This window comes from Macaca mulatta, chromosome 13, assembly GCF_049350105.2.
Source record: "Macaca mulatta isolate MMU2019108-1 chromosome 13, T2T-MMU8v2.0, whole genome shotgun sequence".
NCBI lineage: Eukaryota > Metazoa > Chordata > Mammalia > Primates > Cercopithecidae > Macaca > Macaca mulatta.
Genome location: NC_133418.1, coordinates 81,929,731 through 81,945,808, shown reverse-complemented (window position 1 = coordinate 81,945,808; position 16,078 = coordinate 81,929,731). Strand labels below are relative to the sequence as shown.

The window sequence follows — 16,078 nt, the reverse complement described above, 5'->3', positions numbered from 1 at the left end:
CCAAACCCAGGAATGCCTGAGGGCAGTGTGGAGGTTAAAGACAAAATGGGGGGTGGTTAGATCAGTTCTCTGTCACTGTCATAATTTTCTTATAGTTACAATTTTTTTTTTGCAAAGGCAGTTTCATTATAACCTTGTTATTGAAACTATCTTTGCAAAATTATGACTGAGACGGTGAAAGAGGTTGAACTTAACTGACTCCATCTTGCTTCTAACCTCCAAGCTGTCCTTGTTCATTCCTGGGCATAGGCTGAACTAACTGTAGGAGAAACTCAGTTTATAGTGCATAGTTTAAAACAAAAGACCGTAAGAGCCCTTTCCCAAAGCAGACCTCCCTCTTGCCTGGGGACCAGATTGCCTTTATAGGGCTACCATTAGCCACAAGATTAGAAATTACGGTTTAGGAGTCATGCAGCTGGATTCTACAAGATTCTGACCCTCCCTAAACTGCTCCTAAGATCAGTGCTTGGGGTATTTTGCAGACCCTGAACTTGATAGATCAGCTGGCATCACCTAGATCAATAAACTGGCTCATCTGATATTGTGGTCCCCACCCAGGAACTGACTCAGCACAAGAAGACAGCTTCAACTCCTTATGATTTCATCTTTGACCAATCAGCCTCCTGGCTCACTGGCTTCCCTCCACCCACCAAGTTGTCCTTAAAAACTTTGCTCCCGGAATGCTTGAATGCTTGGGGAGACTGATTTGAGTAATAATAAAACTCTGGTCTCCTGCACAACCAGCTGTGTGTGAATTACTCTTTCTCTATTGCAATTTCCCTGTCTTGATGAATTGGCTCTGTCTAGGCAGGCGGGCAAGGTGAACCCCTTGGGTGGTTACATTATTGTCTTTATTTGGTGATAAAGTGTGGTATAAGAAGATGTGTATGGGTGCCAAGTTGCCAAGGAGTGGACTTGGGATAGTTAATTTGATGTGTTAATATGACGGAGCTAAGGGACACCCAGATGGCTGGTAAAACATTATTTTCAGGCATGTCTGTGAGGATGTTTCCCAAAGAGATTAGCATTTGAATGGGTAGACGGAGTAAAGAAGATCCCCCTCCACTGGGGTAGCGACCATCCAGTTTGTTGAGGGCAGAATAGAAGGAAAAGGTGAGGCCGGGCACAGTGGCTTATGCCTGTAATCCCAGCACTTTGGGAGGCCAAGACAGGCAGATCTTGAGGTCAGGAGATTGAGACCAATCTGGTTAACATGGTGAAACCCCGTCTCTACTAAAAATACAAAATATTAGCCGGGCGTGGTGGCGGGTGCCTGTAGTCCCAGCTACTCAGGAGGCTGAGGCAGGAGAATGGCGTGAACCCGGGAGGCGGAGCTTGCAGTGAGCCGAGATCGTGAAGGAAGTGTGAATTCACTCTCTCTGGAAAGAGGCCCTGATAGGGTTCTTCGATTTCTCACAAGAAAGAATTCAGGATAAGTCTGTAAAGTGAAAGCAAGTTTATTAGGAAAGTAAGGAACAAAGAAAGGCTACTCCAGAGACAGAGCAGCCCCGAGGGCTGCTGGTTGCCCATATTTATGGTTATTTCTTGATTATATGCTAAACGAGGGGTAGACTATTCATGCCTCCCTTTTAAGACTATATAGGGTAACTTCCTGAAGTTGCCATGGCATTTGTAAAATGTCATGGTGCTGGTGGGAGTGTAGCAGTGAGGACGACCAGAGGTCACTCTCATTGCCATCTTGGTTTTGGTGGGTTTTAGCCAGCTTCTTTATTGCAGCCTGTTTTATCAGCAAAGTCTTTGTGACCTGTGTCTTGTGCCGACCTCCTATCTTATCCTGTGACTTAGAATGTCTAACTGTCTGGGAATGCAGCCCAGTAGGTCTCAGCCTCATTTTATCCAGCCCTTATTCAAGATGGAGTTGCTCTGGTTCAAACGCCTCTGATATCTCTGTTTGAACTGGGGCATATATCCTCTGCCCTTAAACATCATTCTTGCACCCTCATTTTCAGGCCTTCAGGCTCAGACTGATCTATATATTGTATTGGTTCTGTTTCTCTGCAGAGTATTGACTAATACAACACTTATCCTGAAAATTCATTCATTGTGAAGCCGAAATAAACTTCTCTAAACTCTCAGTAACAAAGTATATATTTTTAACAAGGATGTTAGGGGCAGCACCATTCTATCTCTCTGTAGAAAAATATATTATGAAATCATTGACATATAGCGAGGCGATCAAAGAGAACACAAAGCCAAAAATATAGAGAATAGAGTGTTATAAAGGTGTGTCAGCAAGTCGATTTATTAAAATATTGTATTTCTGGTTTTTGTGTATATCTCAGCTTTGAAAAATGTGTTGGTTGATATGATTTCTAGGAAAGAATGAGAGGCTTTTTAAAGATGGTGTGACCTTGGCTCACAGCAATCTCTGCCTCCCGGGTTCAAGTGATTTTCCTGCCTCAGCCTCCCTAGTAGCTGGGATTACAGGCACCCGCCACCATGCCTGGCTAATTTTTGTAGTTTTTTAGTAGAGATGGGGTTTCACCATGTTGGCCAGACTGGTCTCGAACTCCTGACCTCAGGCGATCTGCCCACCTCGGCCTCCCAAAGCGCTGGGATTACAGGCGTGAGCCACCGCACCTGGCCAAATATTCACTTTTTAACCTAGTTTTGTATTAATAATTTTGTGTTCTGTTTCCTAAAGAGAGTCCCCTAAGTTGTGTAAGTTCCAGGCTTTACAAAACTTGGATCCACCTTGGTGCTGCTGACATTTGTTTGTGGGGATGGGTGAGGGAGAGGCAGGTGCCTTGAGACTCACCCAAGGATGCCCTGCCTCAGGGAGGCATAGCTAGGGAGCAGCCCAGGGGACTTGCCTGCTGTCCTTGTGTTCCCTGGGGCCTCTGAGTGGCCCGGGAGGACCTGCTGGAACCACTGGGCTCCTTTGCAAGGCTCCCGTGGGCTGTCAGAACTTCCTGAAGGTAGGGGCTGGGTGAGCTGGTCTCCTGCAGGCCCTTAGATCTCTTTATGTGTGTGTCTGTGGTCAGGGGAGGAGGGCCACAGAGAGAGGGGAGATGCTCTTACCACGTGTCATCAAGTGTTTCTATCAGTGATTATTTCCTGAATGTCCTTCGCCCTGCTAGACTGTGAGCTCCATTGTCTCCCCAGAATCTAGCTCAGAGGCTGGCACAGAGAAGCGCTTAGTTAACCCTCACTCCCCCAAAATGAACTGAATAAACACAGGCATCACTACCTCCCCACACGTTCATGTGTGCAAACTGTGTGTAAGTATTTGCAGAGAGGGTGTTAACGAAGGAGGGAAGCAGGGCTCTGAGCCCTGTCACTTACTTGGTTCAATGTTCCCCTGCTTTTGCTGTGTTTTGACATTTTGGTTCCCTCAACAGAGGATGTGGACAATAGAAGCCAGGCTCGGTGGCTCTTGTCTGTAATCCTAGCACTTTGAGAGGCCAAGGATTGCTTCAGCCCTGGAGTTTGAGACCAGCCTGGGCAACGTAGTGAAACCCTATCTCTACAAAATGTAAAAAAAGAAAAAATAATAAGTAGGTGTGGTGACATGTGCCTGTGGTACCAGCTACTAGGGAGGCTGAGGTGGGAGGATCACTTGAACTCAGGAGGTCGAGGCTGCAGTGAGCCATGATTGCACCACGGCACTCCAGCATGGGTGACAGAGCGAAACCCTGTCTAAAAACAAAAACAAAAACAAAAGACGTTCCCCACGAAAGAAAAGATTTGGAAACTACTGACCTAGAATAAGACATTACAAAACCAGTTTTCATTAGTCTTTCTATGTGTATTTTAAATTATCACATACCAGTTGCAATACTATTAGTTTGTATTTTTATAAACCTAAAATCAGAGTAATTTGTCTTAAAACTACCAAGAGGGTTATATGCTACATTAAAACTCTAAAGAGATACCGTTTAGAAAGGTTTAAAAATAATTTTTATTTTTTATATTTCCGTAATTCTCAAGAGGAGAAAAAAATGCTAATCAGAATAGCAAAATAGCAAAACTGTTCCTGAAGCTCTAGTTCTAGTTCAAAGAACATTAAGACCACAATGGTGTGGACATCTATCTCCCTCTATACCTCTATACCTGATGAGAGTAAAGAAGGCTTAAAACAAAAACAAAACCCTAAATACACACTTACTATCAGGAAAAATATCTCAGTCTCTACCCACTCCGGCCAGAAAAAAATTCAAAAATATTTTCTCAAAGTTATTAAATGAGATAGATCACCCCCTCCTCCGCCACAATCCTGGTGTTAGTATCTGTTGTCAGTTTGTAACTTTCTCCTTGCTGTTCTCCTGAGACCGCTGTTACGGCAGTGGGGAAAATTTGCACACAAAATGTGCTTCATTTAACAATGACACCTTTAATTTTTTTTCTTTTTTTAGGATTGTACTAAAAAAGAAGTAATATTTGATTTTTTATTTTCACAGTTAATTACATATTCTTATCCTTTGAATGATGATTTATTTTTTAAAATTTTGTCTCAATGATTTGTTCTGATATGATATGCTTAATGTTTATATTTCTATGAATGTATATTTTACATAATGTTTTATAATGGGTTCATTAATTTTTGAAGTTAAATGTTTAGTTTCACTGATTTAAAGTTGTATTAATAATTCTGAACACTTAAAATACAAGGAGCCTCTCAGAGCCTATTCTGGTTCAGAAGCCGCTGGTTAAAAAATTAAAGAAAATACCTGTATTAACTCTGTGTTTGGATGTTATACAACAACTAAGTACAGCCCATGTTGCAAGGGCTATATAAAAAATAACCCCCTCCTTACACAGAGGACAAAGCAATGCTTAGAGAAGTTAAGGGGATTTACCCCAAGATCACATGACTTTTTATTATTTATTTATTTATTTATTTTTTAGAGATGGGGTCTCACTATGTTGCCTAGGCTGGTCTAAAACTCCTGGGTTCAAGTGATCCTCCCATCTTAGCCCCCTAAAGTGCTAGGATTATAGGCGTTGAACCAACATGCCCGGCCACATGGTTATTTACTGAGTGGCAGAGGATGGTGTATGAATTCAGCTCCTCCAATGCTAAGTCTACAGGATGTGTCCCCACCCACACTGCCCCGGCCCTTCTGACTCAGGAACACCAGCGTGGTTTATCCTTATCTGTCTCCCTGGCTGCATCCCTGTTGAAACCTAATGCAGGACCACAAGGCTGGGTTCCACTGCTCTGAGGGATGATGAAACCATAGATCCCAATACTCCCTCTCTCACTCATCAGCTCCCAGGAACCCAAAGGGCCACATGGGGGAGGGAGGGATGCAGGACCCCAAGAAGAAGGGTAATTGGAAGCCAAGAGCCACTTGCCAGTGACAGAACTGGGTGATTTCTGCTGCTTGTCGTCACATCGCGGTACTGTGATTCATGGTATCCCATACTGTTTGCTATGTGTTGAGTTGGTGCTGTATTCTCACTATTGGGTTATATGTTGCAGGGAGTGGGGAACCTTCTTTCACTGCCCAGTCCCTGGGTGGCATTGTGTGTCACGTGTGAAGGCCTAGCTTAGAGCACTTTCCCAGAGAGACCCCAGGGCTGGTCCTGGTGACCCTGATATATCCCATAGTTTCACTCTGGGTCTGACTCGCTCATAAACAGCTCCACTCTCAACTCCCAATTCGCAAGCAAAGGGCCCCATTCCTAGGCAGGCCCACCTGCTGGCCGTTCTACTAATTAATGACTGCTGATTGGCCCAAGAGGTGCACTCATTATGCCCAGTAGAGATCAAAGCCAGACCCAATAATCTGCTAAACGAGATGTCAGATTAGGGCATTCTTCTGGGCTATTAGAAAGATTTTTCTCCCTGTGTAAAGGCCTGTCAGGGCGTATGACCCCATCACTCCCCATGAGCTGAGCCGAGGGGGCTCTGCAGCCTTTCTATTCCTCTTACTTTGAATGTGTCCTTTTAATGGGACAGCCCTACACCAGCAGCCTAGGCATGATCCCTGGAGAGACCACAAAGAGGGGAGGGGATCCCCTAGGGAAGTAGTGTTTTGGCAGAGTCACATCTGCCTCTTTATTCTTGGGGCTGCTGGGTGATTAGAGGGAACTGCGGACTTCCCTGGGACTCTTTGCTTTCAGTTGTATCATGGACACATGCCTCAGTTTACCCCATAGGGCTGGGGATCAAGTTTAATGTTGATACCACTTTCTCAGGAGCTAGCCCCAGACTGACACTCCTTTCAAACCATTGGCGCACCAGCCTGACTTTCTCAACCCAAGGGTAATAATAGAGCCCCAGTTTTATTTATTTATTTATTTTAAATTATTTTTGGAGACAGAGCCTCACACTGTCACCCAGGCTGGAGTGCGGTGGCGCAATCTCAACTCACTGCGATCTTGGCTTACTGCAGCCTCCACCTCCTGGGTTCAAGAGATTCTCCAGCCTCAGCCTCCCGAATAGCTGGGACTACAGGTGTGCACCACCATGCCTGGCTAATTTTTGTATTTTTATTAGAGATGGGGTTTCGCCATGTTGGCCAGGCTGGTCTTGAACTCCTGGCCTTAAGTGATTCACCTACCTCGGCCTCCCAAAGTACTGGGATTATAGGCATGAGTCACCACGCCTGGGCAGGGCCCCAGTTTTTAGCGTTCATGCTAATAGCTATTAATGGTTACCATTGATCAAATGCAGAGTGTATCAAGCGTTGTGCTAAGTACTGATTTTATTTATACTGCCTGAAAACATTACCAGTTTGGTATTATGAAAACCTGCTCTAATACACCAGGAGAGCGAGGCTCAGTCATTCATGAGTCACTCAATTTAGCAGCAGTTTCCAGGCTGGGTCTTGACTGGCTGAAGTCAATAAGCAGGTTGATTGGCTTAGAGACAGGCAGATGGCCTAATTTTGGCCAGTGAGGGAGAACAAATCACAAGTCCTGTAAGGGAGATGTTGGAAAAGGAACTACGTTTTCCTGGATGGTGTGGTGTGAGGAGGGTAGGTTTGGAGCTGCTGAAGCCATTTTTTCTTTCACTGGAGAAGAATCTGGGCTGTTGCAGGAAGGGGTAGCATGGGACCACGTGAGGCCAACATTGTGAATCTTTGGAAACATAGTTTGGGCAGGCGGATTGAGCTAAACTAGATGAGTGAATACATTGCTTTGATTGTTTGAGCCGGGTTGAGTTGGGCTTTTGAAACTTGCAAGTGAAAGACCAGCACACGAATCAGAGACTATAGCCTCTGTCCTGGAGGAACCACACCTGCCCAATAGGTCTGGCCCCCAAGAGGTAGCCCTGGAGTGTGCTCACCTGGGAAGTCAGGAGACTGTTGAAAGCAGGTGCAACAGTCACCACTTGTCCTGATGGCCGCTGCTCATCAGGGCAGTCCATGGACAGCTGCCTGCTCTGCCAGCCTGACTGTGGCCTGATCTGTCACCTCTGCTTCTCAAGCCACACTTTGCCTGATCACCCATGGTGCAGACACCCTCCTCCATCCTGCTTGGCCTAGTTAGGGTGCCTGGACCCAGCCCAGGCCTGGCCTAGCCCTCTGTGTGGGTTAGGATTAGGTTTGACTGCAAGAAGTTTGACAGTGGCTTAAACAAGAGAGAAGGCTATTCCTTTCCCACATGACAGTTCTAGAGGTAGTGGGGTTGGGGCTGGTGCAGTAACTCAACTCTACAGAATGCTCATTTGTACCTTTGCTCTTTCTAGATCAATCAGCATTGCCAGCAATTTGTCTATTTTATCAGTCTTTTCAAGAGCCATGTTTTGGTTTTGTTGGTGCTTGCTATGCCCATTTTCTATTTTGTTGATCTCTGTCCTCATCTTTATTATTTCTTTTATCCAACTTTATTTAGGTTTGCTTTGTTGCTCCCTCCTCCCTAAATTCTTGAGCTGGACACTTAACCCGCTACTCGTTTTCTTATATGTGCTATAAATGAAGACTGCAATTTTCCCTCTAACATCTCTGAAACTGCATCAAGAAATTTAGAAATGTTGCTATTTTCATTACTGCTCAGTTCTAAATATTTTCTCATTTCTTAAATGTTTTGAACCAGTAAGTCTCTCTCTCTCTCTCTCTCTCTCTCTCTCTCTCTCTCTCTCTCTCTGATACAGGGTCTTACTCTGTTGCCCAAACTGTAGTGCAGTGGCAAAATATCAGCTCACTGCAACATCCACATCCCAGGCTTAAGTGATCCTCCCACCTCAGCTTCCTGAGTAGCTGGGACTATAGGTGCATGTCACCATGCCTGGCTAGTTTTTCTATTTTTTGTAGAGATGGGGTTTTGCCAATATTGGCCAGGCTGGTCTCGAGCTCCTGGGCTCAAGTGATCTGCCCACCTCAGACTCCCAAAGTGCTAGGATTACAGGTGTGGGCCACTGCACCCAGCCAAGTCTTCCACTCTTTGCCAATTGTTTCCCTGTGGATATCTTACTTCCTGGATCATCATCCTTATAAGTTTTTCACCAGTCTCATTTGCCCCATCTGTTGTCACTACTTCAGGTAGCTGTGATGCTGAACAGTTGTTGCTTATTGTTTTCTACAAACACCCTGAGGATAGGATTTTTTTTTCCTCAGTGCCTGGACTATAAGACCAGTAAGCTTATAGGCTGTCCATGTACCAGACGTAGGTACCCCCAAGCCCTGACCCTGTCGTCCCCCTGGAGTATGGTGCTGCCTTTAAGTGAATATCTTTAGCTCTTTGCTCTTTAGTTATCAGGGCCAGTAACTCCCTGCCTCCACCAGTCTCTACAACATCACTCACCACAGTTAAAATTTTGGTTTTTAGTTACTTCTTTGTTTTTGGCTCCAGAAGAATTCTCTTTACTTTATTGAAATCCAGCTGTGCATTTAAAAAGATGTAATATTTTACTCAGTATCTCTAGAAGAATGAAGGACTTCATTTTCTTAATGAATGAATGTATTTCAAACATACAGAGAAATAATCATATAACAAAAGCCCATCTGCCTACTTCTTAGCTTTAAGAATGTTTATATTTAATCATATTTAATTTAAAAATGTTAAAGGAAACAATGGTATAATTGAGGTCCCCTTTATGCTCCTTCCTTATCTCATACCCCTCCTTCTGTCCCCAAAGGTGATCAATATTCTGAAGTGAGTGGGTATCTTTTTCCCTTATGTACCGATGCATTTTTCACATAAGGAGTATGTCAATTCATAAGTTTAAAATTTACATAATGCCATCTTTGTAAATAGTCTTCTGTATTTTTTTATTGTTGACCAAAATGATTATCTAGGTTTTTCCATGTAGATACATCGAGCTCTGTATGTTCACTTCAACCTAGGTATAGTATTTCATTGTATGAAAATATCTCAATTTATTCATCCTTTTATCTATTAGGGGATATTTGGATTATTTCTAATTTTTTGACATTACCTCGAAAGCTGCATTGTCTTTGTGCATATTTCCTTGAGTTTGCCTGCAAGAGTTTCTACCATATAGATCTAGAAGTGGAATTGCTGGGTGGTAGGATGCACATCTACAACCGCAGGTGATCTCCCTCATAGAGTCTCCTGTGGTTCTCTGGCTGGAAGTAATATTCTCTTGCCCCACTGTGGAGTGCTGTTTATTTCTACCTCATTACATTACCTTCACTTTGCCTTGTGCCATTGTTTGTATGCATTGTTTGTTCCCTCTCACCATTTGAAATCCACAAGGTTCAATTTTCTTGGAGGACATGTACCATGGCTTGTTCATCAGAGCATCCCCCATGGGGGCAGGTACACAGTAGTCACTGGATAAGCATCACTATTTAAAACCCTATACCAGGTCCAAGTTCATCAGAGAGGCTTCAACTTTCCCTCTTTCTCCCTTTAGTATTTAAACTCAGTTAAGTTCCTCAACTATTTTTGAGCAAGTCTGGAGATGAGTACCATGAGATGGGTTTGGGCTGGGATCAAGGTTGTCTCCATGTGGAAATTTTGGCTAACCCCTTCTTCCTGCTGTGAAATGCAAGCTTCCTCATGAGTTGCCAACTCAGGCAAACATCTTTGATTGTGGGGAAGTGGGCGTTTGAGGTTTGTAATAATTTGGATATGGCTGGGGGGATGTTAGCCTTTGTTGAGCCAACCCTTTCTTCATGAAAGTGCAAAAAAGGTAGTGGGAAAATGGTGTCAGGAGAGACATTCAAACAAGACATTTTAAAACACATGTGAAGCTCGCTCGTTCACATATAAACAACTGCTTTGCTGGTTATAGCTGATTCTTAGCTGGTCCTCAAAGCAGTTCCCCAAGGGCCTCTGCTGGTCACACCTGGTTCCCATTTACTGTATCTACTTGAAAGTCATAAAACTGCCTTTCTTCAAAAGTACTGTAAAGCACAATAATTCACTCTGATCTGCCCCTAGGTTGTCCAGATCAGCTCGTCTGACAGTTTCATGTGATCACAGTTATCCACAGCCCTTCATGAAGGCACATTCTGTCCAGACAGGAAGAAACCATTGGCCTACCAGCTTAAAATGCCAGCAGAGTTCAGTGCATACCTCCTTGGTCAGATACATCTGCCCTGTACACTCAGTTGGCAGCCTTGTCTCAGGCACCATCCCCTGCATGCAAGATGTACACGTGGCACTGCTCACTGTTGCCAGGGCCTCTGGATGGAAGTTCCGCCTTTCTGGTCAATATGAGAAGATGGAGAGAGCTAAGAGTTGGTGGTGTTTGGGGGAGTGTGCAGCTCTCATACAGAGGAAAACCATGTCTTCCCTTCCAATGGGCAGGGGGGAAAGAGCCCTTTCTCCTCCTTAAAATCAAAGAAGGGGATACCAAGAGACCCTTTCTTAAAAGTCCCATTATACATGTTTCCTGGATCAAAAAATCATTTGCCCACATTTAAATTTCTTTTTGGAAAGTTTTAAAAACCTTTTGAAGGTGTTTACAAAATGCTTTTTATAGTTTGAAGGTACTTACAAAATAGAAGGATGGAATTTCCAGTTCACCGCTGTGTGATCTGAGAGTTGGCAGAAGGAAGGGGAGAGTACCTCTCTCACTCTGGGCAAGGCCGGGGCTCCTGTCTTAGTTTGGACTGTCGGAACAGAATACCGTAGATGGAGTGGCTTAGAAACAACAGACACGTACTTCTCACAGTTCTGGAGGCTGCAAATCCAAGATCAAGGACACAAAGCAAGGCAAAGATGCCGTGAGGAAGAGGCTGGTCTCTGCTTTGCCTCAGTTCCAGTATCCATTTCTTGCCACACACATCCTTACAAACGGAATGCCTAGAAAGCTGCGACTCACGTGGTCCCTTCTCTCTGTGATGTTGCTTCAAAAGAACAGAGCTGAGAAACCAAATCTTATGTCATTATAACTTCAGTTCTTTCCTTGTGTTTTGCAGTCCCAAAGGGGGATAGCGGACCACATGGAGACCTCTTAGTCCACCCCCACCATTTCTCTATCAGCCTCTGTGCCTCCCTGGCACAATTCTTTCTCCTCCTACCTCAGAGCCATCCCCAGCACTAGCCCAGCACCTCTCTGATCTTCCTCCCCTTTCCCTTTTGCTTCCAAGTTTGCATTCTGTTCCAAAGAAACACCTTGCAAGATAGGCACTCTTAAAGGGCGAAGAGTGAAGGGACGGTGTGCGCCAGTCAGAGCTCCCTTAGCAGGAAGGGAGAGAAAGGCTTGGGGTAATCTCTGGTTAACAATTTTTGTCCTGTTAAACAATAAGCACGTAGGTTCTTTGCAGCCTTATGGCCCTGACAAGGACACTATGTGACCCAGAGCTGGTTATTCCTCAAGTATTTTTGAGCAAGTCTAGAGGTGAGTACCATGAGATGGATTTGGTACTCATCTCTAAACTTCAGGTTCCTAAGCCTGGACAACATAGTGAGAACCCATCTCTACAAAAATTTTTTTAAAAAATCAGCTGGGTGTGGGCTGGGCGTGGTAGTTCACGCCTGTAATCCCAGCACTTTCAGAGGCCGAGGCAGGTGGATCACCTGCAGTCGGGAGTTCAAGACCAGCCTGACCAACATGGAGAAACCCCATCTCTACTAAAAATACAAAATTAGCTGGGCATGGTGGCGCATGCCTGTAATCCCAGCTACTTGGGAGGCTGAAGCAGAATTGCTTGAATGCAGGAGGCGGAGGTTGCAGTGAGCCGAGATCGCGCCACTGCACTCCAGCTGATTCCTGCCTCATGGTGGCCAGGAGGGTTGAATGGATGACTGGTGAGAAGCAGTGTCCCCTTGACCCTAGCGGCTCTGTGGACACCTGGGAACACAGGAGTGCAGCTACTTGCAGCTCAGGAGATACTACTTCAGTAGAGCCCCACCTCCAGCCCTGGGGGCTTCTTTTCAGCCCCTGAACCCAGCTCCTTCAGGGCCAGAGTCCTTCTCTTGGCTGTTCTGGGCTCCTTGGTTCTCTCGATCCTTTCTTAAGACCTGGCCCGGCTTCGCCTCCTGTTGTCTCAGGCGTTGGAGGAAGCGACGTTCCTCTAGTTCCTGATCAGTTTGATTTGATGCTCCTTGATGGTGCTCTTATTGTGCCCCAGGCTTTGCTGAGGGAGCCTCTGGCATTAATTTTTGGAGGTGTCAAATTTGGGACTTTCGCTGCTCTGCCTGAGTCAGGTCCCCAGGGTCCTCTTAGCCGGGCCATGATCCTAACTTCCCAGGGCCCTTTCCTCCTGCCCTAGACAGGTACCCTGAGGGCCAGCAATCCTGCTGCTCCTGCCACTGCCCTGGGACTGACTTTTGGAATCAAAGGTGGAAAGCTGGGAGAAGGAAGGAAGGAGGCAGAGAGGTAAGGAAGGAAGGGAGTGGAGGGGAGGGGGGTAGGAGCCATCCCGATCGCAGGGCTGCGGTGAGAAGCTCCCAGTGTTCTATCTGTAGAGGAGCAAAGTGCCTGGCACATAGTAAGCCACCCGCAAATACGCCAGGGTGGCTGTGGGTCTCATGTGTCGGTTTATGCATTTCTGAGAACCCGGGGAAGGAAGAATGCCTGCTGTACTTGCCTCCCATTGCTTGGTTGGCCTGAGGGCCAACAAAACCAGCACAATAGGTGAACAGTCTAAGCCCCATGCGGGCTCCCCTCGGGTATGGGCTGTTCCAACTGTGCAGGGCATGGATTCACCTTTGCTGTCTGTGAACAAAGCAGGACCAGTGTCAACAGGACACTTGAGCAGCTGGGACTGAGAAGCGGTTTAACCCACTTAGCGAATCTGCTGCTTAGAAACACAAACAAATAACGAGTGTGCTAATTACCAGTGACAACAAGGCTTGATCATTTCAACACCCTTCAGTCATCTCATTTAAATCTCCCAACAGCCTGCGAGATAGGACAGTGTTCTTCCTCTCCAGGATCTACAGACGAGGTCACGGAGAGCCAGCGGGGTGAGGAAACTTGTGCAAGTCAACACAGCTGAGCCCAGATTCATACCCAGGCCTGAGCATCACCTCCTCCTGTCTGTTTCCCATCCCATCCACTCATTCCTGGTGGTCCTTGGCCAGCGAGGGAGCTGGTGGTAGTTTGGAGTGTCCGTCTCTCCCGATGGTGGAGTGGTGGCTACTGTCTCAGCACCCACAGGAGGGGAGGCCACCCCAGGATAGTCCCAGCATTTGGGCAGTTCAGGTCTCATGTTCCCCGGGCTGTTATGCTGCTGGTGAACTGGGGATATGGAGTAGGGCAGAGGCAGGAACAAGGGCCTTGGAGTCAGACAGGCCTGGGATTCTAAACCCAAGGGCTTAGAAACCATGTGACTCCAGGTGAGTCACCTTCTGTGCCTGAACTGCATTTCCTTCAACTGTAAGCTGGTTGGGCAGGGGGTATAATGTTTCCAGTTTCTGATAATTGCCTTGAGTAGGTGCACAAGAAATGTTCTTTCATCTCTGTGGCCACGGAGCCCTCACAGCCACCCAGGAGGAGGCTGTGCAGAGTGAGGGAGGCCTCTGTCTGATGGCAGGTGAGAGGAAGGCCAAGGGCAAAGAAGGCTGGAAAGGGAATAACGTCTCAGCGTCTTCCCCAGCCAGAGACCCCTTGAACGTGTCTGCAGCCCTCCGCAGTCTCTCAAGTGCTAGACACACTTAACTCAGGATGGTCGTCAGCCCATTTTACAGTTGAAGCTGTGGCCTGGAGGCAAGGGAGTTCCCTTTACATGCCCAGCTTGCTCTGGGCACTCTGGCACCTTATTTCATCCTGATATAGACCCTACGAGGCAGTCTATAGTATATCCACTTATTGCTGAGGCAACTGAGGCTCGGGGAGGAGTAATGACCCAGGGTCACACAGCTCCCAGATGGGGAAATAAGGTTGATGCTCAAGGGAATCTAACTACAAAGCCTGTGCTCATTCTGCTCTGCCACGAGGACGGGACAAATGCCCTGCTCCCTTCTGGATGGACTCCCAGTCCAGTGCTCTTTCCGTGGCCCATATTATCCTTTTCTGTGCAGGGCCTTCAGGGGACACTAAGTTAAGAGACAAATGGCTGTGTTTTTGCCTTCTCAGGGCCACCCCATTTCCAGTGGGCTCCCACTTGGCGATGGCTTGACTTCCTGGAATGAGAGTGAAAGATCAGTGCCCTGAGAACCCCCACCGGGCAGCTCAGCTCTGCAGATTTCACATGACCTCTTCCCTGTTTGGAAGAGCCAGCTCTGGTTTGCACAGTCCTGCTTCCCAGCTACGAGCCCTTCCATTTGGCAGGGCTGCTGGGTGGGCGCTCCTCGGTCACCAGCACCGTGACTTGCACCTGCGCAGGATGGATGCCTGACCTGTCGGCCCTGCCTGGGGAGGCCAGGTGCTGCTCTGGATCTAGGAGCCCATACCCTGGGGCCGAGGTGGTCGCTTCTCCCAAGCGGTCATGTGTTTCAACGCTCTGATTTCTGTGGCCCTGGAAGGCGGGTGGAGGAGCGGGTGTGAAAGGGTTAACGTAATTTTGGCTGTGATTCCATTTTGGCATCTGCGAGTCAACTTAATAGGCTCTCAGTTTTCCTGTTGCCTCACCAATGAAACAGAAACCAGACCACAAGGGGGTCTGGAGATGGTTAACCGGCGATGCCTCCTGGTGGGCAGCAGGGCCTCCTCCGAGATAGCACCAGAAATGACTGCTAGAAATTCGGCCGTGCTGGGCTCCTGGGTCACCAGGACAAGGGAAGGGGCAGGGAACTGGGGTGCCCCAGAAAGTTCAGCTCCGGGCAGAGGGGAAAGAAGGTGGCTGCAGGGTCCACAGATTCATGCTGGGATCCTGGCTTCTCGACCTTGAGATCTTTGATCCTTAGCCTGCCACGGGTTTCTGCCTCTCAGGATTCAGTACCTAAGAGATCACTGAGCTGGGCACAGAGTATGTCCAGCTCAGTAACTGCCGGCCCTGCTGTACTTCTGGCTCCCCTCTCTCCTGCTCTCTTGCTCCCTGGGCCTTTGCAATGTCTGTGCTCTCTTCCTGAAGCCCCATTGCTTCTGTTCATTTCCTGACCAGCTCCTACTCATTCTTCAGATCTCAGTTTGAATGTCACTTCCTCCAGGAAGACCTCTGCAACTGGACTAGGGATCCTACCTTGGGCCCCATGTAAGCCTCTGGGTGTCCTGAACATTCCCTTTCAGCCTCGTCCCCACCCCATCTCTTAGTCCCCTGCCCTCACCCCCATCACATTTCCCTGGTCTTCCTGGGCCTGTGGGGCGGGGCTGGAATGTGGCTCAACGCCCAAGCAGAGGTTCTGCAGAAGGGCTACCCGTTCACTACCTTGGATGGAACCGGGGAATGACTCGGGTCACCCCCTCGGATGGAGCCGGGGAATGACTGGTCACCAGTACCCTGACCCACCCAGGTGCCCTCTGGGAGCTGTGAGCAAGGGGATTGAGCCAATCCCAAGGTCGGGACTCTCCTGCCAGGATCGCTTTTCTCTCCGAGGTGGTTTTCATTATTTTTCATTCCCAGACTATTTTGGAAGCTGGCTGCCATGGGAACTGAGTCTTTGGAAAGCCCTGGCCGCTTTTCTCCTCCTGCCCCCACCACTCCCTCCTTCCATCTCCATTCCCTCTTAATTGGTTTCTAGTTCCCTGGCTTTCAGGCCCGTCTGTTTATTTTGATTACAACTCCACAGAACAAATCTTTAATGAACCAGCTTGTGGGGAGAGCCATTAGCAGCCGCCTGCCTCGAGGGAGTGGGGGAGGTGCCTGGT

General features: G+C 47.2%; 1 protein-coding gene across 1 annotated transcript in view; it reads right to left on the bottom strand.

The window, feature by feature from the left end:
* Positions 1-16,078, bottom strand: part of HAAO (3-hydroxyanthranilate 3,4-dioxygenase) — a 146,878-nt gene that overhangs the window by 122,083 nt on the left and 8,717 nt on the right. The gene's annotated exons all lie outside the window — the stretch shown is intronic.